Source organism: Fukomys damarensis, unplaced genomic scaffold (assembly GCF_012274545.1).
Source record: "Fukomys damarensis isolate Sample0158 unplaced genomic scaffold, DMR_v1.0_HiC HiC_scaffold_8, whole genome shotgun sequence".
Taxonomy (NCBI): domain Eukaryota; kingdom Metazoa; phylum Chordata; class Mammalia; order Rodentia; family Bathyergidae; genus Fukomys; species Fukomys damarensis.
This window is the reverse complement of record NW_022900920.1, coordinates 13,520,569-13,546,378: the sequence shown is the minus strand read 5'-3', so window position 1 is coordinate 13,546,378 and position 25,810 is coordinate 13,520,569. Positions and strand designations below refer to the sequence as shown.

General features: G+C 44.6%; 1 protein-coding gene across 2 annotated transcripts in view; it reads right to left on the bottom strand.

The window, feature by feature from the left end:
* The window catches only part of Ctbp2 (C-terminal binding protein 2), a 107,023-nt gene extending 103,580 nt beyond the window's left edge, over nucleotides 1-3,443 (bottom strand). For both annotated transcript variants that reach the window (XM_010621201.2, XM_010621209.2), the window contains exon 1: nucleotides 3,339-3,443. The gene's annotated coding sequence lies outside the window, so the exon portion shown is untranslated. The remainder of the gene's footprint in view (nucleotides 1-3,338) is intronic.
* Between the last annotated feature and the right edge of the window lie 22,367 nt (nucleotides 3,444-25,810).

The window sequence follows — 25,810 nt, the reverse complement described above, 5'->3', positions numbered from 1 at the left end:
CCAAAAGTGATGAAGAGCTCACACTCTGGTTCCAGGAGAAGCCAGCAAGCATATAGCACATTGGGTTTTCATGTAATAAGTAGCAGATATAGAATAGGGAGTAAAAGAATGAAAGGCAACAGGTATAAAGACTTGGCATATCAGTGTTCATTAGTAATGATAACATAAGCCTCCTTGGGAGAAGATGAAATGTTCAATATGAATTTTACAAAAGGCCACAAACCAAAATATCAAGGCTGGTAAAAGAGAAATATCCAATGCCTTTAATTTAGAACATGCTCAAAAATACAAAGATGACAAAAATGACATTAAATGGTTCTCAAGCTTCATAAGCTTGCTATTGTAAGGCCATAACTCTGACGGAGCTGTAGGTTTTAATCTACTTCCTTCTCCTTGGCCCACATTTGAAAAAGATCCATCTATGTTAGCGTTTTCAACAGGTTAAGCATTCTGGTTGAAATCAACATTTAATCCTTTAGCCACAATCCAAGCAGCCAAAATGTTGCTACAGAGTGACCACAGGCCAAACTAGGTGGGGTGGGTGAGTGCTGGCAGAGTGGGGTACAACTTAGTGGGCACTGTGACATGCTGTGGAGCAGTGAGGTGAACCTTTTAGAGCTTACAATAACAAATAGCTGTCTCTGCCACGTTTTCCATACATTTACTACCATTGCCATAGAACATAAAAGGTTTGAGTGCGAACACATACTTGCCAGAAACCTGTAAGAACTCCACCTTGTATCTGGAAGAGTGCTAGTGGTGGTGGGGTGTTTGCCCTGGAGCTAGAGTGCAGCGAGGCCAGTAGCGGATGTGGGCTGTAGATATCGTATAGCTGTCACGGCACAGTGACCGTGTTCCAATAATGGCCAATGCCAGTACTACAGTTTCTTAAGTTCTTGAAAAGTGCCAGTCAAAACTCTTACTCCAAAAATACAGAAGGGCTGGGAGGCAACATGCAATGCTTAGCGTTGGAGCACACTTGGTGCTCAGGAAGCATATGTAACAGGCAATATGTCCGATTTCATTCCAATACTGGATGCACTTGTAGATTATTAACTTCTTACTGAGGCGGAAACCCATACTAAGCAAGATCCTGGAGTGGCCACAAGTAGGTTGAATTAAATGATAACACCGGTATTCAAACCTGTTTGACGTTTAAAAGGTCCATTTCATCCTTATCTTTACAGGAAATGACATTCCAATCCCAAAATGAATATCCATAAACACTGTGCATCCTCTGCAGTTCTGGCTCTGCAGCTGAGGTATTCCTCTGAGGAAGGTGAAGCACAGAACCCCTTCTGAGTGACACAGCTCAGGCACTGGCACTGCCAGTACCTGGACAGAGAACTCCTCACCAGTGGAAACTACCATGAACTAACCTACTGGTAACATCTGCAGTCCCAGCACAACAGCAACTAACATGACGCCAACTCCAGGTCCATGGTGACTTGAAACTTCAAGACAGATCCTAGCCTGCAGGACTCTTTGGAAAAATAGGTGAGAATCCAAAAAAAAAAGATGTTAGCTTTGAAAAGCAGAATTGAAGGAGTAAGAATAGAAGTGGCTGCCACGATGTATAGAAGTGGCTGCCACGATGTCCTACTTTCTTGTCTCTGCAACACCATACCTGACTCCTACCACTTAAAGGAAGGTTTACTTTGGCTTACGATTTGGAAAAGTTTCAGTCCACAGTCAGGTGGCTCCAAGGCAAGGTGACATGGCGGAGGAGAAACAGCTCACAGCATGGCAGCAGGAAGCAGAGAGTGAAGAGAGGAGCAGGAAGAGATTAGCTTTTCTAGGCTACAACCTCAGTGGCCCACCCATTCCTACCAGATCCCACTTTCTAACAGCAAGTTAGCTATAAACTTATCAGTGGACTAATCCACTGATGATTATCAGGCCCTCAGGATCCAATCACCTCCTAAAAGCCCTACCTATGAGCACATGCGGCTTAGGGGGCAGATCTAGGTATAAACAGTAACACATGACTTCCTTCATGTTACCCCCAAGAAGGTTCAATGAGGGGGCTGGGGACTTAGCTCAGTGGTTCCAGAGCCTGCCTCACAAGCTCAAGGACCTGAGTTCAATCCCCAGTACCACCACCAAAAAAAAAAAAGGTTCAATGAAACTTCTAGTCTCTCATCCTCCTAGGTGCTAAGATCTTTAATTGATTCCAAGATTATCATGCAGCTCCTTTGATGATAAGTAACAGGATATGAGTGCCAGGCTCCACTGTGGTCTTTTGTCCCACAAACCTTGTCAAAGCATTCCTGGGAAAGGTCTTTGTATTTCCAGATCAAATTAAATGTAACAAAGTAGGTGTGTGGGGATGGGTCATGAGGACCATTTCAACCCACCCTTCCTAAGGAAGGCTCCCTTCCTTGTGGCCAGAGAAGAGTCTACTTGCTCAAGGTCGTAAAGCTGGTGAGCCTTATGCAGGCATAGGTCTGGGCCAGCCACTAAGGAAGCCAAGCCGGAGGCCACAATGGTAAACTTGACCTTCCCTCCCCACTGCAGTTTAGTCCTCCCTAGGGTGCACAGAAAGGACATTGAGCAAATGGACAGCTTACACTTTTCTTCTTGCTTGAATGATATTATAGTTCAAGGATAAAGCGTTTTTCCCCCCTAAAGGACAGCAATACCATCAGAGTAGTTGCCACTTTGAGCTTATATAAGACATGTTTTATGCGAAATAGATGAAAGCATACTGAATCTAAACTCAGAACCCTGAACATTATAGCGGGTGCAGCTTTGAATGGGTCTTAGTAGATATTCCTTCACCACACTCCAAATGGGCATAGGCAGAATGGAATGCTCTCCCCTGCCTACACATGTATTCCCAGTCAGCTCCCCCAGCAAAATCATTATATGTACAAGACAGCCCTGAGGCTGGCAACACCGAAGATGCAAGCTGATTATCACCAGCAAGCAAGCTGGTTTCAAAACCAGCTTTACAAGTGACTGGGGTGGCATGAGACCATCTCCTTAATTCATTTTTATTTTAATTAATACATCCAGAAGACCTAACACTATTTCTATCCTGACTTGAGTTTCCTTGTAGTATAATTTCCGCTGACTTATCTCTACAGTAGCAGCAGCAGCAGCAGGAATCACTTTACACAGAACAGTATTGCTTCAGAGTTAATTACATGTATTTTGCTTTTGATAAATGAAAATACCAGATGCAATTAATTGAAAGACAATCAATATGATCCTGCAATTAGACATCCCAGTGAAACATCCAGAGGCTGCTGGCAATCCATACTAATTGAAAACACATTCCAAAGGGGATTTTAGAAAACTGAACTTTTACCTGGAGATATTTTACAATAACTCACCAATATTAATCTGTCCCCAAAACTCTATGGTTCACACGATGGGTTGTCCGTCTCTTTAAGGGGACACAGCTTCATTGGTTCAAAACCATTTAAGGTGATGAAACCCTGAAAGTGAAATGAATTGAGTCAGTGAAGTTGGAAAAGTGATTTTGTTTACATCTAGCCATCCTTTAACTGCATTTTTCCAATGCTTTCTACTCTAAGCTACCAGAGGTTATTAAATGGTTTCATTAAAAATACTATTTGTCTTGCTGTAGTCACACAGCAGATCAAATTAAACAGTAGAGCACGAGAACAAATGAACCTTTTCCATCTATTTTGACATGAAGCCAAGTGTGCAAATCCAGAAGGTGATATTGTGTGTGTCATCACTGTGAAAATGTCGTTTACTTTCTTTACAACTACAAGTAGCAAGCAAAGGGACCAAACTATCAATACCATCAAGCAAAAAGTACTACCAACTGTTTTGAGAAATATGGAATATAAAGTGCAATTCATAAACCCATGGTTTCTAAGTGCTATTAACATAAATGCTGACAACTGTTAATCTACTGTAAGTCTGATGAACGGTTGGAGTTGTCCATTAATAGAAGGGCACTTTAACTTACTACAGAAATTGATTACTCAGTTAAGAATTCAATCCTAATGTTCAATAAAATCGCACTTTCTTGGCAAATGCAATATGAAACGAGGTGGCACATTAAACAGCACTCACATTTATTTTACTGCACATGGAACAGAAAGGAAACGTATGGTATCATCCACGTCATCAGAATCACCTACATACAAGACTGGAGGGGTGGGCAGCAAAGTTACTCCTTCTGTGGCTGACAGAAAAGGTCGACATCTGGGCAGAAGGAACGGCCAGGTGTCTTTTCTATGGCTTTTCCATGCAGACAGTTTCACTATTGGAGTTGCTATGCAACTGCAAAGTCCATATATTAAAGTAACCTTTCTCCAGCCCAGTGACAAAGGAGAGGAAAATTTTATAGACATGAAGTTCAACCCTATCTTCAACCCCTTTTTGTAAACAGGATTCAAATAGTTAATTAATATACAAAAAGCCATGAAATCACTGTAACGGCTTTCCAGCTACACTGTATTTTCCCAACCATTCAGATAAGATTCCTAATAGTTTCTCATTTAAAACAAAGCAAAATCTTTTAGGATCCAGTACCACGAGACACACTCCCCTTGCACAATTGTTTAGCAAGTCACAAAGAAAGACTGCTGGACCTTCCAGGCCCGCTATTCTCATTCAACAGAAAACCACAATCTTGTCTGTGTTCTCACTATATACTTCATTTTACAGAGCTGAGTTCTGGAGTCTGACAACCAAATTCTACTTCACAACTAGAACCAAAACTAGGAAAGGATCCTAAAGAACTATCCCTTGTGTAAAATGGTACAGTATTAGCATATAACAATCATGTTCCTCCCCCATGAAGTTAACATCATCTCTGTATGAAAACCTAATTCAAGGTAAATGCTACCCAAATACTTGGGTATAATTGCTATAGTACTATACATTTTTTTTTGTACTGAAAATTGAATCTGGGGCCTTTGCACTGAGCTATATCCCCAGCTGTTTTTATTTTTATTTGAGGCACAGTTTCAGTTTCCCAGGTTGTGCTTGAACTTGCTTCATCCTGTCTCAGCTTCCTGGAGTACTGGGATTACAGGTGCGCACCACCATGCCTAGCTGGTACTTTCTTTACAACTGTATTTTGCAATTGTCAATTTTATGTTGACTGCCCTTCCTCTCAATTTTCAATGAGAGGTTTGTTTTATCTACAGATGTATAACCCATGGATATGAAGGGTCAGCTGTACTCAGATAAGCTGTACTTGGCCTCTATGGCCAAGATTATCACAATTCCAAGGTCAAGAGGCAATTCACTACAACCTGACAGCACATAACCCAGACTTTCCAATTAAAAAAGCTGGGAACAATGCAGACACCCCAGCATTCCTGTAAGGAAGGGGGACATGCACAGTCTTTCAATAGTTTCTAGTGAAAAGAACCTACCAGAGCCAAAGAACATCTTTTTGAGGAGGCAAAACTTAATTGGTGAACTCCTATTCAACCTTCAAAACTTACAGTATCCTCTGTAATAGCTCCCTTGCTCTAAGTGTCAGGCTGCTATATACTCTGCCCAGCTCTAATTCTACAAATGTTCAAACACTCTGGTTGCATTTAATTCATCTCTAGAACATAACAAAAGGAAATCAACTATTTAATTAACGACCGAACAAGGCATATTCCTTGTGTAGTCTGGCTTGTCCTAGTTTGCCGTAGCTTCCTTTTTCTATTTCCAGTGCTTTGCTCAGTAGACACAGACAAATACAATAATACATTAACATCTACCTAATCTTAGTAAAATTAATTACATAGAAAACAGACAACTCTGCCTTGTAGAAGGCTTCACAGAGGAGGTGACATTTCATGGACTTTCAAGCTGGGGAATTCAGAAGTGACTGCAGACAGCAGAGTGAGAGGTTTTATGGCTTATTTAGTGGATTAAGAACTTTAAAAGGCTGCGAAGACTGTCAGAATCTTGAAAGCAAGTGCCCATTGTTACTTGAAGGTTGAAAGTAGTTGTTCAAAAGACTGGAGCTACAGAAAAGCAAAACATTAAAAAATACTTGTTCTAGCAGATACTTGCTGACAGAGCAGCATGGAGCGATGCCTCAAGGATTCGCCAGGGGAAATTTTCTTGGCAGGATCTCTCTAAGAACTTCCTGGAGTATACAATCAGACGCAGAAATGGCTTAGCTGATTAAGATCACCATCACTCGTAACTCAGCAACCACAGGAGCCTAGGCAGCACAAGTACAGTAAATGCAGGGCAGGGGATTTATTTAGCTCAGTGGTTCTGCCACCTGCCTCACAAAGTACAAGGTCCCCAGTACCAAAAATTAAAATTAAATTAAAAGTAAATACCAGCTAGTGGGTCCCCAAATTGACTTCACTGCTCCTGGCAGATAGGGGTCCTGTCTTTGGCCTAGGGTCAACATGGGTGAATCCAGGAAACAAGGTGGGAGAGAAACGACCAGAACTAGGATCAGGTGGAGCTGGGCTCAGAGTGGCTGGCCGGCCTTTGGCTCTTTACATTGGCTAGAAGGGCTCCCTTATTGCAATATCAGGGATTAAATCCAGGGCCTTCACTCTGAGCTATATCTTCAGCCCTTTTTATCCTTTTTGGAGAAAGGATCTTGCTGCTAAGCCTGATAAGTTGCCAAGCTGGGATAGAACCCGAGATTCTCCTGCCTCATCTGAACAGCACTGAGATTACATACATGCAACCCCATACCAGGCCGCCCTTGGATTTTTTTATTGGTTCAAGTCAGATAAAAGAAAAATGGCATCCTGGGTATGGAGGGAGTAAGTACACTTTTCAGAAAATAAATGAGGTTGCATTGTGGGAAATCTGATAAGAGCCCTAAGCAGGTTCTGTAGGAACTCTGTCCTGACTCATTCCAGGAGGATGTGTCCTGCCCTCACATGTACGGTAGCCAACACTGAGAAAGGCCTCCATGGCTTCATGAAGAAGTGCTTATATAAGTTTAGTGGCAAAAGGGGCAGCCTCTCTATCACTCACTTGTAGACCGAGGACAGGGCACACAGGTAACCAAACCAAGCCTAGGCTGCTCCTGGCCCTGCTCCCACACCTCCTGTGGGCATCATTCACTTAACAAAGTACCCATTTACCTGCATTTACTCTACATAAACTATTTCTAATGCTGTTTTTGCCAGCTAAAGTGTGCATATGCCAGCTATCCTGAACTCCACCGAGATTCTTTGCTCTGACTTACATTTATAACATCCATCTACTGTCTTCTGGAGGTAATAGGGTTGCTTCACTCACAACTTTGGGGTGGAGTGTCTTCTATCTGCTCTTAAGGGTGGGGTCACACGGGCCAGTGAACACAACTACAGCTTGTCTAGGGTGTTAGTAAGAAATAAAAGGTCTTTAAAAGATTGGGATAGTGTGGACAAAAGCAGGAGGCCCCTGTACCTGCAGAGCCTTAAATGTTGCTTCTGTGTGCCTCATCACCATGAGACTCTGCGCTACATTATACTTTTATTTCGAAGGTCCCCAGGAATATTTACTACTGAAATTGAAAGCCAGACAAAAGCCCAAGAAATCACTTAAGCAATCACAAGTTTACCACAAGCATGCTGGGAAGGGACAGAGGGAAGAACATGAAGCCCGCGGGAATAGATCCCATGACTCGCTGGCCCCCGATGTGCTGCCCGTGACAAGAAGGTGTATTCACAGGCGCTAGCAAATGAATTAATGCTATCATCCATGGAGACTGGGACCAAGGCCTGCCTATAGCAAGCACTCAGTAATGTCAGTCACCTTCACACTTGGGCGTGACTCCAGGCTGAGGCTGTTACTTGTCTTTTCTAAGAAGCAAACCTATCTCTACTCAAGCTGTGAGGTAAAGAATCCAATACTCCCATACCAGAGCCATGCAGGAACCCAACACCTGAAGACCCACTGCCCTCAGGAAAGAGAACGTCACCCTCATTCTGAGTTAGTAAGGCTGTGCTTGGAAAAACAAGTGGGGGGCTGACTGAAGAACCGCCCAGAGTGCTGTAGCTCTGCCGCAAGCAAGGGGCACGCTGGCAGTCAACAACAGGATGTCCATCCATAGCCTTCACTTCTAGGGTACGTTCCACTACCATCACCCACACCTCGGCCTCCTCTGGGGCCCATTTCCCTTTGGACTGGACAACTGTCATCTGTGACCCCCAATCCTAGAGTGTTTTCAATAAGGATTTACTGAGCACCTAGCTAATCTGGAGACACAGGAGCAGATGGGGAGCTGGTCCCTTCCTTAAAATGCATCCATGGCCAAGAATTCAGGTGCAAATGCAGCATTTGGCCAGGCCCCACTGCCATTCAAGTCATGGGCAGATGGTGGCGACACAGGCCAACCCAACCTCTGGCTAGTTTACTTTGCATGCCTGGAAGGACACTGGGTAATATGGCCACCAAGCACCGGGACTGGCCTGAAGGTTCCAGAACATGGCTTTTTGTTAGGATGTTTACACTCGAGGCCAGGGTTTCTGTGGCCTTCTGTCTATCTCAAAAAGGATCTCTCTTGGTTCCCAGGCTACTGGACCTCTCAAAATGGCACCACCACTATCAATCTGGACCACAATAACACACATAGGCACTGTAGGGAATGGATGTCCTTCCTCTGCTGAAGCCCCACCCTCCTGCATGGAGCCCCAGAGCAAGGTGGCACTTCAGGAAGAAGAGACCTCCCATGGGGTGGGTGACACCCTCCAAAACTGAACTGGCCACCCTGAATAGTGCCTGCCTGCCTGCCTGCCTGCCTGCCTGAGAAGGGCCATCTGAGTGCTCCCTGTCTTCCCCACCCCTTACCTGCCCTAACTCTTCAGGTCTCCCGAAGGGTATGCGTGCCACACAACCCACAAGCGAAAGGGGGGCAGCACAGGAACTGCTGCTAGGCATTCAGGTAAGGAGGAGGACTATGCATGCTTGCAGGGTACTGGGGCTAGTGCTGGGCATCTTAAAGCAGAGGGGGGCTGGAGAGGCCAGCAGCCTCTCTCTTCCAGTAGGAAGACAGCTAGCTACTCCCTGCCTCTTTCACTGCACACCACACACTGGTCACAAGTGTAATCTGCCCTCTAACCAGGACCTCAGGCTGCTCCATGATAGCACAGACCCCCACATGTATCACGTGTGGGCCCAGGCTCTAAGGCTGAAGCCACCAGCAGAGGGGCCTTGCCCTTTGAGCATGAAGCAATGTAGAATTCTGGTTATCATATGGGAAAAGCCAAGAAAGTGACTGAGTGTGATGCAGAGAAAACTCTGCTGTTTCAAAAAAAGCAACACCTCAGGTCCCGTTATTTTCACACAAGCTGGTCACTCTTATAATTTAATGCCAATGTTGCTTCATAATAAGTAAACCCTACTAGTTAACTCTGAAACAGTTATCCTGGGGGAGGGGCCCCTGAAAGATAATTCTTTCCATGTCTCCATTCAGCCACTTTGGCACCAAAACACTCAAGGTCAAGCCAACACTTCATTACACCCTGATGTACAAGAGTTTTGACTTTAAGAAGAAAAAATGTCCATTAGGCAAAAATCTTTACATACAAGGCTTAGTGGAGAAATGTTTATGGAAATTTAGTAATATTAAATACATTCTGCTGGTTTTAGGTTTTAAGAATGTAAAATGGCCCAACAGCCAAGATTTGAGAACTCTTGTCTTCAAATACAAGGACAGCCAGTGGAAAAACTGTAAGGCAAGTCTTGGAACTCTGCCACTTTCTTAAGGAAAATAAAATAGGATATCTTCCCAGTGTTGTCTCAGATGTAGCCAATTAATATGTCTGTTCCTCTCCTCTGTCTTTCGGTTTTTGACTTGTGGGCACCACAGAGCCCACAGACCCTGGGAGAGCAGGGTGAGGGACTCATTGCCCTGGTTGTGTCAGCTGGGCTGCCTCGGCAGGAGTGGACTTGCCCAAGTGGCTCCAGGAGGGAAAAACAAACGAGGGTGTAGGAACAGCAGATGGGAGGGCTTGGCAGCAACAAGAGAAAGGAACAGGAAAGCAAATTGATAAATGGGTGCTGCCGATCAGGGCTGGTGCTAGCCAAGTTTTGAAGGGGTGGGGGAGTGGATCCACGAGCAGCAACCCACATGAAAACGTCATTTTGTAAAACCAAGCCGCGTTCTCATACCCAGAACTGCCCAGCTGGCCCAGGCAGCACAGGCAGCTGCTGTGAGCAATCTGACCCCAGGGTCCCCAGTGCCCGGCCGATCCCTATGTGTCTGTATAGAAGTGGGGGCACTATAGACCAAGCAACTGTCCTGGCTCAGAAAGACCAGGGTGAAAGAAGTGCTCGCCAGTCTGTCAAGACTTTGTTAAAATTGGCCCAAAGGAGTTCTTGGCCCTGAGGCCTCTACCAAACTGACCAAGCCATGTTTCAATTCACAACCCTTGAAGATATCTATCTCCTCTCCGGCTGGACTCTCAATTCCAAAGAGAACTAAAGGAGAAAGCTACTAAGAAGGGCACACACCACCTCCATGAGCTACTTGAAAACCCACCAGAAGAACAGAGAAGATGAGCCCAACATCCACATAGAAACAACTACTAACAAGTTTTCTCCCTGACTGGGTAGGGGAGGCAGCAGAAATGTTTTCTGAGCTCCTCACCACTGGGACACTAGTCTACTAAGTGGCAAAGAACATGACAGCCCTGCAGAAACCTTTCTGGATGCTCAGCTTATGAACTGGCTCCACGGTGAGGTAGAACTCTAATTTAAGACCAAAAAGTAGGCTGTTCGCTGCTCTGAAGACTCTGTACACTGCAGTGCACACAGAGGACATCTAGCAGAGGGTGATCGCTTTGAAAAGTTGACATTCCATCCCTTGCTCCATTCTGCGTCGGGAAGCCAACTAGAGGGGTGGTGGAGAATTAGAGAAAAATTAAAAATCATGTAAGATGGAAAAGAAAGGGAGGGAGGGAGAGAAGTATGTTGGATAACTTTCTCCTCACACATTATGGAGCTTTTTATTTGGTATGCCATAAGTACTCCAAAATATTTAAAGACATAGGAGACATACCTACAGGTCAAGTGGAAAAGGAAATACAAAACACATATTCAAATCTTATACTTAAAAATATTCTCCGCTGTATTTTTTAATATATATATATATATGCATGAGACAGAAAATATATCCAAAGTGTTATTTTTTCCATGCTGAGGTTAAGAAGACTTTTAAAAGGTACAACATAACTTTAATTTTCGTCATACTTCTCTGTATTTTTCCAAATTCTACAGAGAGCATGCTTTCCTACAATGGGCACAAGGTTGTAGGGCTCCCCGGTCAGGAGGGGCACTGCCTGGGCTACTCCTGCTTTGCTTCTCAGAGACACAACAGCAATTTCACAGAGAGGCTCCAGTGAAGGTGCAAGTCCCTCTTCCCTCAAAGCAAGATGTCTTCCCTTGGAATATCAATGCAGAAGTTCAAACTACAATGGCCAATCAACCTGAGAGAGTAGAGCGGGACAGAGGCACTGTGGGGATCCCTGGGGACCAGACAGGTGCACCAGATCTATCTCCTGGGGGCTGTGGGAAGGTGGACTTCTCAGCAGGCTCCAGCCAAGCTCTTGGCCATGGAGTAAACCATGAAGAATGAACAGAAATTAGCACAAAGAAAAGTAGCATAACTTGAGAACCCAAAACACCAACTCCACAGTACCTGAACATCTCTGTGAGCAGCTGTAGATTTCAACACTGTGGATCAATGGGCTACATGTGGAATACTGACCAGGGATGTGAAGATGCGTAAAATGAACACAGCCAGGTAGTGGCCGCTCAGACCCAGTTCTCCCATTTGACCTGACCCTTAAGCCAGTGAGCTCACAGTCCTTTAGATGTCGCAAAAGGCATTTACCAGGATACCTGCTTTACAATTAGTTTGGCTGATCAATTCTCTGATAGCAGAGAGAGAAACCAATTTTTATGCTGAGAACTTTGGAATCCAAGCAGTGGTTAAGTGTGTGTGTGGGGGTGGGGGTTAGGCTAAGTGACCCCAGGATTGTGGCAGCTCTCAGCTTTCCCTGCCTCCCCCAGGAGCTGAGGTGGGGGTCAGGTGTCATATTACATGTAAAGTGCTCAGCCTGGAGCCTGGCACACTGGAAGTATCCCATATTAGCCATGTTGTTTAATGAATGCTTTATTAACACGGCTAGATGAATTGAAGAATCCAGAGTCCAAGGAAGAAAACAAGCCTAAAGGAAATTGTGCTCCATTTTATTTCAAACTGGGCTGGGGATTTAAGCTCACTGGTTCTGCCACCTGCCTCCCAAGCACAAGAACCCAAGTTTGATCTCCGGCACCAAAAACAAAACAAAATTTTATTTCAAACTAAACACCCAAACTTCAAAGTTCAGGGGCGATTTGAATTGAAAATGAAGGGGACAAAAAGAAAATGATGACCATCACTGCCTTCAAATGTAGCAGCTGGTGCAAAATGGACACTAATCCTTGGGGGCCGGGGATGTCAAGTGCAAGGTCCTGAGTTCGATGTCCAGTACAGGGTGGGGGGCACAGGTGCAGACACTATTCCTAACTTTTAAAAAATTGTACTTCTGCTGGGGATTTAGCTCAGTGGCTCTACAGCCTGCCTTCCAAGTGCAAGGACCCACGTTCAATCCCCGGTACAAAAACAACAACAGCAACAACAACAAAATTGTACTTCTTAGAAACTCATTTGTAAGGCCAGGTATGCAACAGAGACCAGCACTCCAAGAAACTGCAAACACAAGATTTCAATGAAGCCCATAAAGACCTAAGTGAAGGGAAATTCAAGAATGCAAAAATGGCGAGACCAAGGCCAGGTATGGTGGCGCAAGCCTGTTATCCTAGCTCTTGGGAGGCTGAGCAGGAGTGCCTCAGGTTCAAGGCCAGCCTGAAGGACATAGTAAGACCCTGTCTCAAAAACAGAAAAGGAAGAGGAAAAAGAAATAGAGAACCCAAAACTCAGGTCACTCAGGGCCTCAACAACAAAGAAAATTGTCTTAACAAGGTCCTTTCTACTCCCTAACACACTGTCAGCAACACTTCACAGTGGAATAAACCCCCAGCAGCTCCTGACACCTACAACAGGATAGACACCCCTTTACAGGGGGTCAGTGGGGGTAGACCACCCAGTAGTGATGGTCCCCGACACATATGCTGCAGTCTCTTACCCAGAAGCATCTGGTACCGGGAGAAAAGCCAGAGAACCTATCCCAAGCACCACCAAGTGGACTTTCTAGCTCTTTCATCAACGAGTACAAAAAGAGCAGACAGCACTGTCTACACTTACATCTCCATTCAGCAAAATCAAGTAGTAGAGCCCCTGAAGAACACACAGAACATATAAACATCTATCGATTCATAAGAGTCCTGGACTAACCTAGACACATATGTAATTACTCACTTGAAGGTACAGGCAACCTTTTTGTGTGGCCGTCCATGACAGCAGTAACTCATTCATGCTGTCCTCACACACATGGCGAATGTGTAACAATATGCATGTATGGACTCTCAAAATGCTGTGTAAAGTGCTTTCTGAAAGGATGACAGCTTAAATATTCACTGTGAAATTATATTCTCAGGACTTGTAATCTTACAGTTCTCACTCGGGCATGCCAAAGCCATGGTGGTTTGCAAGACTTCTGCCAAAAGAACCATGCAGACACAGCCTCTGCTTATTAAGTGTTATCAGGCCCACACCCTACATGTCATTCTCAGAGCATGACTGCTAATAGACAAAACATTGAGACTCAAAAACGCTCTATCCAAAGTTTTGTTTCTTCACATTGTTCAGTCAACATGCAACATGCAAAAACACACAACACAGATGAACAAAGCTCTCAGGGGAGCAGGTATGGTGGTACACATCTACAAACCCAGCACTCAGGATCTAGGCCAACATGGACTACACAGTGAGACCCTGTCTCAGAAAAGCCAAAACAAAAACTCACACGGTGTTCATCTGCTGGTTTCAAAACATAACCAAACCATCATGATGCAAACAACTCCCTACTGACATCTGCTCAGACAGGTGCACGGAAATGGGACAAGCTACACCAGGGCTATAAAAAAGTCCATTCCTGCAGGCACCAAACAAAAAAGGGTCTTCTAATCTCGGGTCTCTATGATAGGTTTCCTCTTATCCAGAATTCCAGTACTTGAGACTGGTTGAGAATCTTTGACGTAAAACACCACTCATGCACACACAGAAACGAATGACAGTGAAATTTCAGTGAACTGCAAAAGGAATTAAGCAAGGTGAGGAAAATCAATCTCAAAGGTTACACACAGTATGATTCTATTTACAGAATATTCTTAAATGACAAAATTAAGAAATGGAAAAAAGATTAGTTGTCAGGCTCAGGACTGGGATGGGGACAAAAATCCAATTCCAGAACTTTCTTTCAGAGAGCTGGGCTTTGGAAGCCAATTACACCCATAACAGTGTATGTCATCCAGGGACTGTCTTGGCCACCTAAAGGGGATGCATCTTGTGAAAGGACAATGGGGATATTCCTGAATGAGGCATCCAGGAATCTACATGTGTGATAAATCTGTATAGAATACGCACTCAAGAGCATCCAGGCAACAGAGGGGGAAATGAGAATAGTATCAGTGGATTTTATCAATGTCAATTTCCAGGTTACTGTTACCATAGTTTTACAAGATCTTCCCACTGGGGAGGGAAGGGAAAGAGTGTACAGGATCTCAGATGTCCCTGTATTACTTTTTTTTTTTTCAACTGCATGTGGTTCTATGTTTATTTTAAAATGAGAACGTTAAAGAAACAGCCAATAGGTTTGTCCAATTGTTTTGGTTTCTGTAGTCTGGTTCATGCTGACTAGTAAGTAGGGCAATCGCTTTCTCTGGTGGAGTGATGCTTAGGTGGAGCCATGAGAAGCTGGTCCTGTTGACACTAGCTAGGCCATAGACTGGGATTGGTGTCCTCCAACTCCCCAGGGCACAGCAGAGCTCTGAACCCTGACCTTCTCTGTCGGGAGCTGGCAAAGACGCCTCCTACGTCAGTTCTTTCCTGGAAACTGGTGTGGCTGGCTAGCGGGCTATTTCTCTCTTCCCTAGCTGTTGCCTGCCCAGGGCTCCCTAGGCTGTACCCAAGAGGGGGCACCTTCCCTGGTGGAACAGCCTTAGGGGAGGGGAGGAGAGAAAAGCAGCCCCAGGGCAGCTTTATACTGGGTGAGTACAAAGTGGACAATACTCTTGGGCAGAACTCTGTAGGACTCCCTGACCCAGCCTGGCTGAATTAAAACTGCAGGCAGCAGGCTGGAATAGACCACATCGCCCAGGCTGACACACACAGTTGTACGCTAAGTTGACCAGCTTCCAACACCCAGCTCATGCAAAGAAAGTTCCGGAGCTGGAGTGACCTCGCAGATCACCAGGGTCAAGAGAGCTGCCTGCCCCAGAGCAGACTTACAGCTACACCCTGCGCTTTACCAGCAGCTTGGGGACCTGGCTGGTGCTCGCAGACTCCACATCAGCTCTTGGACCAGGCTAAAGGTCTTCTGTGGCCCTGCATGTGTCTTCCCAGATCCCCTGTTGCCTCCCTTTTAAGGACAGCTGGCAGTGCTCGCACTCCCAAGCACTCCCCACAGAGTCAAAGAATCCAAAAGAAGAAAACTGCGGGAATATCTTCCCTGTTTCTGCTTTTATTGTCTTCAGGGCCATACTTCTTTCAATTTGTTCCACAGGAGTTTATCCTTACTATCTGCCAGCAACGATAATAAAAATACCGCCCCCTCCCCAAAATGCACCGTGATGTGCACAGATTTTTAAAAGTTCAATAATAATAATAATAATAATAATAATAATAATAATAATAATAATAATAATAATATTTTTTGGTTCTATAAATCCTTAAATGGCCATTTACTCAAAGAACCGAGCTGCTTTCCAACCACCAACACTGCTCAGCTTCAGAGCTGTGGAAGAAATAACCAGTGCATCTTCCACACGAATAGAAATTATATTCTACATAAATTAAATATATAATTTGATTAAACATGTTTATGTCTTTGTGATGACATTTAAAATAGAAGTAATCATTTTCTTTTTTAAAAGAAAAACTCTTTCAAATATAATTTGAAGCTGTCAAACCAATCTCCTGCTACAGATCTTTTAAATGTCACATACCTTCAAAAGGGGATGGCAGTTTCCTTTTAAATATGCAATTCCAAACAGTGCATTCTGAATCAAGAATGTATTAAAATACACCGCTGGCATTTATCTCCATTTAAGCATGGCCCTTTCCCCCTCCCTTGGGATGGATTTGCTCAGAAATGCAGCAGGAGGTGTCTCTCCCCAGGACAAACCTGGGGCAGCTAGTGCCGACTGACACTGGCTGTAATCACAGGGCTCAAAAGCAAGCCATATTCCCAGTGCGTTAAGAGGGCAAAGGTATCTTCTGCAGATTCTCCCAGTTTCCTCCTAGATGGCTCACTGAACTCTGTGTAACCCAATTTGGACATAGCATCAATGGCCCAAGTGTAAGATAGCGTTAATCAGATGCAAGGACAACGCCGAACTCATTCTCATAAGTCAATGACCTACATATTCAACTGCTTATTCACCATCTCAGTAGCAAACACCATGCTATATTTAAACACACAGCACAGATACCTTTCCTCTAAAACGCTTAAGAGAGACAGATTAAGACTTATACTCCAGTCTTCCTCTTCGCAACACAAAGAAAGCAAACATCTCAAATGTTTGGAAAACTCTGGAGAAAACATTGGAGTCTGTTTTTCCACTGTTTTGATTGGGAGGCATGAAGTGACATTTTCATAAGCAACAAACATACGTTACATTACTACTGAAACTGGCCAATACTGAGAAAGAACACACCAAATGACTTGAGTTTATCATAGGTAACAGGCACACATCAAGTGTCCAAAAATAAATCAAGAGAGGGAGGGACTAATGTGAATGTTTCCTAACTACTGGCCCTTGGAACAAGGAAGCAACATCTAAATAATATTGGAGGGCCGGGGATTTAGCTCAGCAGTGCCACTGCGTGCCTTGCAAGTGGAAGGTCCCAAGTTCAATCCCCGGTACCTAAATAATTAATTAATTAAATAATAATATTGGAGCCAGCAGTGGACAACTCTTAACCAGAAGCCAGTTTAGGCCACTGTATATCTCTTGGTATTTCTCCCAATCTAATGAAGTAGGTAGTCAGCTCCTTATACCCAAAAGCAGATACCTTCCACCTGGGAAGTGGTGGCTGGGCTTGGGTGGACCCTGTCCCTGCACCCCTCCAGGGAAGCCATTCACCTGGACTGTGGTACAGAGTGTGGCCTGGGAAAGCGCTAGGTCACTTCACTGAAGGGGTTGCTGGGTTGCTGGGTGACTGGCAATTCACTCAGCCTCTCAGAGCTAGAACTTCTCATGAGCACAGAAGACTGTCACCTCAAAGATACCATGATTTTCTTATTCAAGTCCTAATTCCACTTTAAAACAGGCAGTCTTGAAACTTAACAACCAGTGCTGATTCTCAAAAGTCACTGGGGCTTGAAAGAAATCCAGAAAGTGGGAAATCAAAAGACGCAAAGGATATCTCTCTCTTCTTTGGTTCTGGCAAATTCCCTTGCTTGGGTAGCAAATCCTACTCTCAGGCAGGAATGAGAGGTCAGGAAATACTCTCCATGGGGTCAGCCCCCACCAGCTGGCTGATCTGAGGATGTAGACAGTAGAGGCAGAAAGTCACAAACAAAAAAACAGCAGTGCCAGGTGCCAGCCCCTTCAAGCAAATTTGTTGCTTGACTATGAAGGCTGGGAGCACTCACTCCCAACTCCCCATGCCTTCACCCCAAAGAAGAGACCATTTTCTCTCTCAGGGGTCAATTTTTCTGTATTTTGCCTTTGTCATAGAACATTTGTTCTGATCATTCCAACACATATACATAATGCACCTATAAGACCTACACACACAGAAAGTCCCTGACTAATGATGATTCAACTTGCAACAGTGCAAAAGTCACACATGCTCAGTAGAACCTGTACATCAATAGAGAATTTTAATCTCTTTCCCAGGCTACTGACACAAGGTTCAAGCCTCTCTCCTAAGGCTGTGTAGTGGCAATAGGCCTCAGCTCCCAGTTGGTCACAGCTCAGACAGATAATATTTTAGAAGAAAATGAACTTGTACTATACCAACTGATCTAGTCCCTCAAGGTATTTCAGGTTCTACCCCAAATCAGAAGTCATCATTCGCATTAGTACCCCTCACAGAATGGCTTCCCCAAAAGTGTCCCTCGACGCTGTGCTTGCAGCTGTTTCCCAGGTTCCCAGGTGTGAGCAGCAGGTGTGTGATCCTGACCTGGAAGGATGCTGGATCTAACTCTGTGGCAGAGGGCTTCATGGTCATCACTAGTCCTCAATGTCTCCTTGTGGCAAGAAATTTCTTTTCAGGGGCCGGGGATTTAGCTCAGTGGTTCTGCCGCCTGTCTTGCAAGTGCAAGGTTCCAAGTTCAATCTCCAGTACCAATAACAAGAAAAAAGACCATTTTAACCAACAACAAAAAAAGGGGCCAGGGATTTAGCTCAGTGGTTCCACTGCCTGCCTCACAAGCACAAGGGCCAGAGTTCGATATCCAGTGCCATAAATAAATAAATAAAAATTTCTTTTTAGGATCAGCTGAAGGGCGCAGCCTGGCAGACCCTAAACTCAAAGAGGTGCCCCACTAAAGATAACTCTATTCATGGCAACTATCTTGAAATTTACTATTGTTGTATTTGCATTTTTTTTAATCAACTCTGTCCCTCTGCCGATCTCATTCTCTCTTACAGCAATCCACTGTGTCCTCAAAGCACTTTCTCGAAAGCAGAAGGTTATAAATAAGTAAAATGGAATCCATTCAAGAGGATACTCCAAGAGCCCTATAAAATATGCCTCTAGAAGTAATAGCCTGTGACTTGGGAAGGCTGGCAGTGGTGTCCGGGGGCTGAGAGACAACAGCACACCCAGCTGCTGGGTTCCTCCACAGCCCAGCTCATGGTGTGGGCTGCTCCAGTGACACCTGTCCAGAACACCTACCTAACCACTGCCCTCACACTTCTAAGGCAAGCTAGAGATGCATGTGCTACTACTGCACGGTCTTCATGAGGCCCCTAAATCAGCTCGTCAGTCATGAACACCAAAAGGTGGACAGAATTGTTAAAAAGAACCAGGATCATACCAGGAAGCAACCAGAGAGCCCTGCCACCTCACTCAGGACTTACTTGTTCGGTGTGACATTGGAGAGCATGTTTTCTTTTTTTAAAAAAGCTATTTTAGCTGTTTAGAGGCAGGGAGAAGAGAGTGAATAGAAGCTTGGGTGGGGAAGTTCAGTCATTCTACATATCCAGGGAATCAAGAAACAAATCTATAAACAAAGAGGACGTGGCTCCGTCTTCCAGAACAGCTAATTCCCGGGCCCATCTTGTCAGAGGAGGTGTAAGGGAGGGGAGAGGACCCCAACCACTTGGCCTCCCACCCCACTGGACCACCCAAGCAGAAAGCCAACACTCTGGTATTTGATTTATAAAACAGTTCTAGGGGTGGGGATTTAGCTCAGTGGCACTGCGCTTGCCTCAAAAGCACAAGGTCCTGAGTTCAATCCCAGTATGTATAAATAAGTAAATAAATAATGTTCTGAATTAGCTGGATATTATGGGGTGCATGCCTACAGGGGCAGGAGGACTGCAAGTTGGAGTCGCCTGGGCAACTTAGTGAGAGACTGTCTCAAAATAAAAATTAAAAAGATATGAAGATGTAGCTCAGTGCTGCAGAACTGGGGCAGGGCCATTGACTGCACCGTAAGACTAAACATATACCTACTCTGGTTCAATTCTCTATTTCAATACTCTAATTCAATTCCATTCCTAAGAATGTACCCAAGAAAGTATAAACATAGGTCTATAAAAAGATACGTTCAAGGATGATTACAAAAAGGGGAGGAGGGGGTGAAGGGAGGGCAGGGGTAAGGGGAAAATCCCCAACCACTTGGCCTCCCACCCCACTGGACCACCCAAGCAGAAAGCCAACACTCTGGTATTTGATTTATAAAACAGTTCTAGGGGTGGGGATTTAGCTCAGTGGCACTGCGCTTGCCTCAAAAGCACAAGGTCCTGAGTTCAATCCCAGTATGTATAAATAAGTAAATAAATAATGTTCTGAATTAGCTGGATATTATGGGGTGCATGCCTACAGGGGCAGGAGGACTGCAAGTTGGAGTCGCCTGGGCAACTTAGTGAGAGACTGTCTCAAAATAAAAATTAAAAAGATATGAAGATGTAGCTCAGTGCTGCAGAACTGGGGCAGGGCCATTGACTGCACCGTAAGACTAAACATATACCTACTCTGGTTCAATTCTCTATTTCAATACTCTAATTCAATTCCATTCCTAAGAATGTACCCAAGAAAGTATAAACATAGGTCTATAAAAAGATACGTTCAAGGATGATTACAAAAAGGGGAGGAGGGGGTGAAGGGAGGGCAGGGGTAAGGGGAAAAAATGAGAATCAAGACCTGTCATGTAGAGGTACAAGATCCCAACAATGAATGTAACTGTACTGTATCCCTAAAATGTACCAATCAACTCAATTAAAGCTAAAAAAAAAGAACGATTACAAAGTGAGACAGGCATGGTGGCACACACCTATACTCCCAGCTCTCTGAAGGCTGAGGAAGCAGGATTTGCCACGCAGAAGTTTGAGCCCATCTTGAACTACAAAGTGAGACCTTGTCTCAGAAAGAAAGAGAAAGAAAGACTATAAGAGCTTTACTCAGAATAGTCAAATGCAGAAAACAGCCCAAGTGTCCACTAACAAGTGAAAAGGTACAGGGACGGTGGTGGATTCATTGAATAGAACATTAGGTAAAGAAGCTGGTGTGGTGGGCAGAGCCTGGGGAAGTTGTAGGTATGCTCACTGGAGATCAGGTCTCCTTCCCTTTCACAGCTAGAAGTTACAAATCTTAGAAAACTCCAAGGCCTTGGGCTTGGCTGGGGAACTCTTCAGTGACACCAGAATGCAGACCACAGAAACACCTGAGAGAGCCAAATACCCAACCAAAACCTGCACACAGCACCTAAGAAGGCAACACACTCTTTCCATGAATAGGTCCAGAACTCCAAGAAGGCTAAGACAGTCCAAGACCGTTTGTGTTAATGTAGGCCCTTGAAGCACAAGCTCTGTACAGGAAAAGGGCCACAGTGGAAATAAAACTCCTAGACAGTGAAATCTGCAACACGCACGTTCCACAAGATTTTAAGGGAGGGAAAGAACAGCCTACACAGGGTTTCTAACCTTCCCTCCCCAGCCCTCACATTAGGGGCAGAACAGCCTTTTGTCCCAAGCAGCTCCCAAAGAGCAAAACGATTACCACAGGTCCATTTGGAGGCATGCTGGTAAATGCCACGTGACCTTAACACAGCTGCTATTAAATGCTGTGTCCTCTAAAAGTGGGACTTCTCGATCTGAAGTTGTGCTCCCAGTGCAAGTTATACAGACTACATTCACAAGACTTTCGTATTGCCCAAGAGGCTTTTAAAGTATTAAGTATAGAAAATACATGCAACTTCTCAGTTAAAATATAGTGCATGAACACTCAAAAGGTCAACGCAGCATCCACTCCATTTTCATTAGTGACGCTTCACTCATATGGCAGGGATCTACGATAAAAGCACATTTAAGAGATTCACTGTGCTGCAAGACAAAAGGAAGAGAAGTATAACCCTTCATAGAATCCTAAATGTCTTGTTATTGCTGTTTTGTTTCTCGTTTTTTTGTTGTTGTTGTTGTTATTTTTTGTTTTTGGTACCAGGGATTGAACTTAGATCCTTGTGCTTGCCCAGCAGGCGGCAGGACCGCTGAGCTAAGTCCCTGGCCCTTGTTTCTCATTTTTTTGAGACAAGGTCTTACTATGTACAAAACTTGAGATCCTCCTGCCTCAGCCTCCCACATGCTGAATTACAGGTGTACAGCACAATGTCCAGCCTAAGTATCTTTCATCTGGACAGATCCTTGACAACACCAAGCACAGCCCTTCAATTTATAGGATGGAAAAGTGGCAACCTGGAGAGAAGTTTGGACAGTTTGCTGGAGGGAATTCATTGCCACTGTCCCTCCAGCTCACTTTATTTTTTAAATACAATGTATGTTAGCTCCAGTCCTCCAAAATAAGTCAAGACAAGATACTTTTGGGAAATCCCATGGGGGGAGAAAGCCAGGAGGCAGAAAGATGGCAGGGAGGATCTTAATCTGCTGTCCCTGGTTGGAGCTACCAGTGGGAACAGAGAGGCTCACTGTGGTGACAGATCCTCCTGTTGGGTTTGGAACACAGCAACTGCAGCCACCGCTAATACTCCAGGAAGGAGGCCACCAAGCGGAACTTCATAGGCTGCCTGCCACACTATGCCATGTCACGCCCCAAGGCTTGCTTTTCAACATTTCCAAAGTTTGATTAGATTTCCAGGGCCAACTGGCTGAGCCTAAAGTGTTTAGGTAGATGCACATGGCAGTGTAAGGACCCCCCTACCTCCCAAACAATGGACAGAAGGGAGGAACACAACTGCATGACTCAGAGAACAAATAGGACGTGTAGGGACCAACTGGTGAGAGCCTTGAGGTTGAGGGTGGTAAAGAGATGGGGGTGCAGATGAAGAAGCAGAAAATGAGACAGGGAAGGGGCAGCGGGTGACTGGGATCAGTTACTAAATACATCAACTACCCCGACTCACTGTATTAGTCATAGTAATACTATCTTCTTTAGAAACCTGAAAGATGTATCAGCTCAGCACAACAGAATTTTAATACCTTATCACAAAAAGGAAAGAATCAAAGGATAAGTAATAGGAAACAGGGAGATACTTTTGCAAACGGGAAGGGGACCAAGAGATGGAGGGAGGTCAAAGGGACATAAAGAGAATTAAGATGCATTATATACATGTATCAACTGCCGATGAACATAATCATTACGTACTAAAACATGCATTAATAAAAAAATTTTTAAAAAAAAGATCAGGCTTGTGTTCTTCACAGGCACACAGGTGTGTTCCAGTGATTCAGGGACCCAGGATCCTCCTCCAGCCCCTAGGCATTCTCTGCTGGATATTCCATATCCAGTTGACAATTGAAAGAAGAAAAACTGGATAAGGCACACATTTCTTAACTGCTTCTGCCAGGAAGTGACACATTCCCACCCACGTTCTATTGGCAGGAACTACCATGGGGCCTTGGGTGGATGCCTGGAGGTGGCTGTGCAGCCACTCCAGCAAAAAGTCCCCTCAGAAGTGGAAGGGAAGCACAGATCTTCAGTTCACATCTGGCCGTCTCCTCCCAACTCTCTTTCTGCCTTCATGTCTCAGAAGCAACAGTGTACACCCCAGAACTGAGCATGAAAACCCTGGGTTATCTGACCAGTTGAGCCAAATCAAAAAGGAGATGTCAAAAACTCTACAAATCCATCTGTTAAAATTCTCGTTTCCATAGTCTTGAAGTTAAACATAAGTCTGGCCACAACTGGACTTTCACAGACCAGTTAAAACACTGACTACAGCAAGGCACAGCGGTACACATCTGCAGTCCCAGCACTCAGCTGTCCCTTGGCCCATCAACTCTCCAAGGCCATGGCAAGCTCCATACAAATTCTGATTCAAATGGTAAATCACACACCTTGAATGTATGATATTCTTATAAGCTCATTTGAATAAAAAACTCCACTAAAATATCAGTTTTCATCTGCATAGCACTTTACCAACAAATTCCACGACATTCAAGTGAGAACAGATGATGTACGAAAATATAAAAAACAAGAACACGATTTGGTAAACAGTGAGCACTATTTTCACATCATCCTAATGAATTTAGTTTCAATAAACACAAATCAAGCAAACACTCAGAAAATTTTAATGGTATGGTACAAAATGAAGCTTAGAATCACAGCTCCAGAAAACAAACTCTTTGCCAAGTAATAGATACCTCAAGAAGAGAAAAATCACAACGGTGAGTCAGTTCACAAGGTCTGTTCATGGCACATTGTGTGAACTTGGTTTTGGGCTGGCTTGCCTTGACTGGCTGAGAACAGCAGTAAGAGCTCTAAAGCCCTTGATCCTGCTCACTCTGCCATGCTGGTCCTGACCATAGGTGTCTGGTGTGTGGATATAAAGATTAACAGCAGATGCAGCAGTACACAAACAAAGGTGACACAGATTTCTGGTCAAACTATGCATCCATCTCACCGTGGCATCAGCATCAGGCACAGATTGCTGGGAAGGGTCAGGTTGCTTAGGCAGTAGCTTTGAGTGGTGGAAGGCAGCCCTCAGTTTCCATAGACTCCTCCAGAGCTCTGTTCACCTCGCCCAACCAAACTATCTCAAGGCTCTTAAGTGGTTCAAAAACTCAGGTTCAAAACTCAAAGCTTAAGAAAACAGGAGCAAACCCAAGGGCGCAATGCTGAGTATGTAAAACCAGGATGGGGAAACACATTCACACCCAGCCAGGCGCTCAGCAGCCTGATGACAGAGAGCAAGGCCAGCTCTGCAGAAGAGTGTCTAAGCAATCATTTAATCTGAGCCCTTCCTTTTCTTGATCTAAAACCAGAGATTTTTTGTTGAGAGTCTGTAATTACAACACATTTGAACACGAATGTAAACTATAAATCACTACAAAAAGACTGGACAGGTCTTTTGAAAAAATTTTTTTTTGCATGAGAAATAATAAACTAATATGAACAATTCCACCAGTTGTTTTTAGAAAGACTCTCAATGCCTAATGACTTCCCTAAATCAGAGGTATATATAATACCACCATCCCTACACTGTGAGCCTTGAAACAGAAAGCCTCATTCCTTTTGAGCCCAGTGTGAGAATCAGAGCCTGAGCACCTGGATTCTGAGTATCCTGCCCACACTTCCTGGCCATGCCTTCAACACCAGGGCAGGTTTTCTTCTATGAGTGATAAAAGTTTGGTTCCAAAAGAAAGGCACACAAATGCACTTGAGATTCCACAGGCAAAGTATTAAACAAGAAACAAAAAAATCTGCAGGTAAGATGTGAAAAGCACATCACTGGAAGTAACAAATTCCAGCACTCCAAAGCCATATTCTGGAGCTCAGGATATTTCCCACATGCTGCACTGAGGATGCAAACATTTAGGAGCCCCCCCACGCACACACCCCCAATGACCAAGTTAAAACATCTGAATGCTTTAAAAGTCACTAGTAACAGCCACTCCATCAGTACAACAGTAATTCCAGGTGGGGAGACAGGATCAGAGAGTCTTACACCACACTTCCCAGCAACAAAGCATATGCAAACAGGCCAGCTCAAACACACCCAGAAGCCCACCTGTGACCTGCTCAGCAGAGGCTGACATGGCAGGAAGAAATTGGCAGAAGCTTCAGGTTCTGGTTCCGAATACAGGACCCTTTGCTGTTTCATCACCTTTCAGAGGAGTTAAGGGGGGAGAAGTCACAGCACAGTTCTAGCTCCGGGCTTTGGGTCAATCTAGGTAATTCCAGTAGGGAACCACAACCCTATGAATCCCATTTTCTGCTGGAGGAAAGAAAATCCTGCCAGGTGGGACCAACCAGACCAGAGGCTGGGAAACTGCCAGCTGCTCCCACCTCCTGGCACCTCACAGTTACCGCAGACACCCAGCTTGCGACAAAAATGAAGCCACAGCACCCCAGGAGTCACCTCTTCTAGTGTGCAGGGAAGAGAACCAACCAAGAGGACCAGGGTAGGGCTGAAGCTTTCTCCAATCTGGTCCTCCAGCGCCCCCTCCCCATTTCCTCACCCCCTGAATCAAGGCAGGTATCTCCTCTTTAGCTGACTGAGACCCGCCACCTGCATCCCACTATGTTAATGCCAGAGCTTATTTCAACAGCCAAAGACCCCGG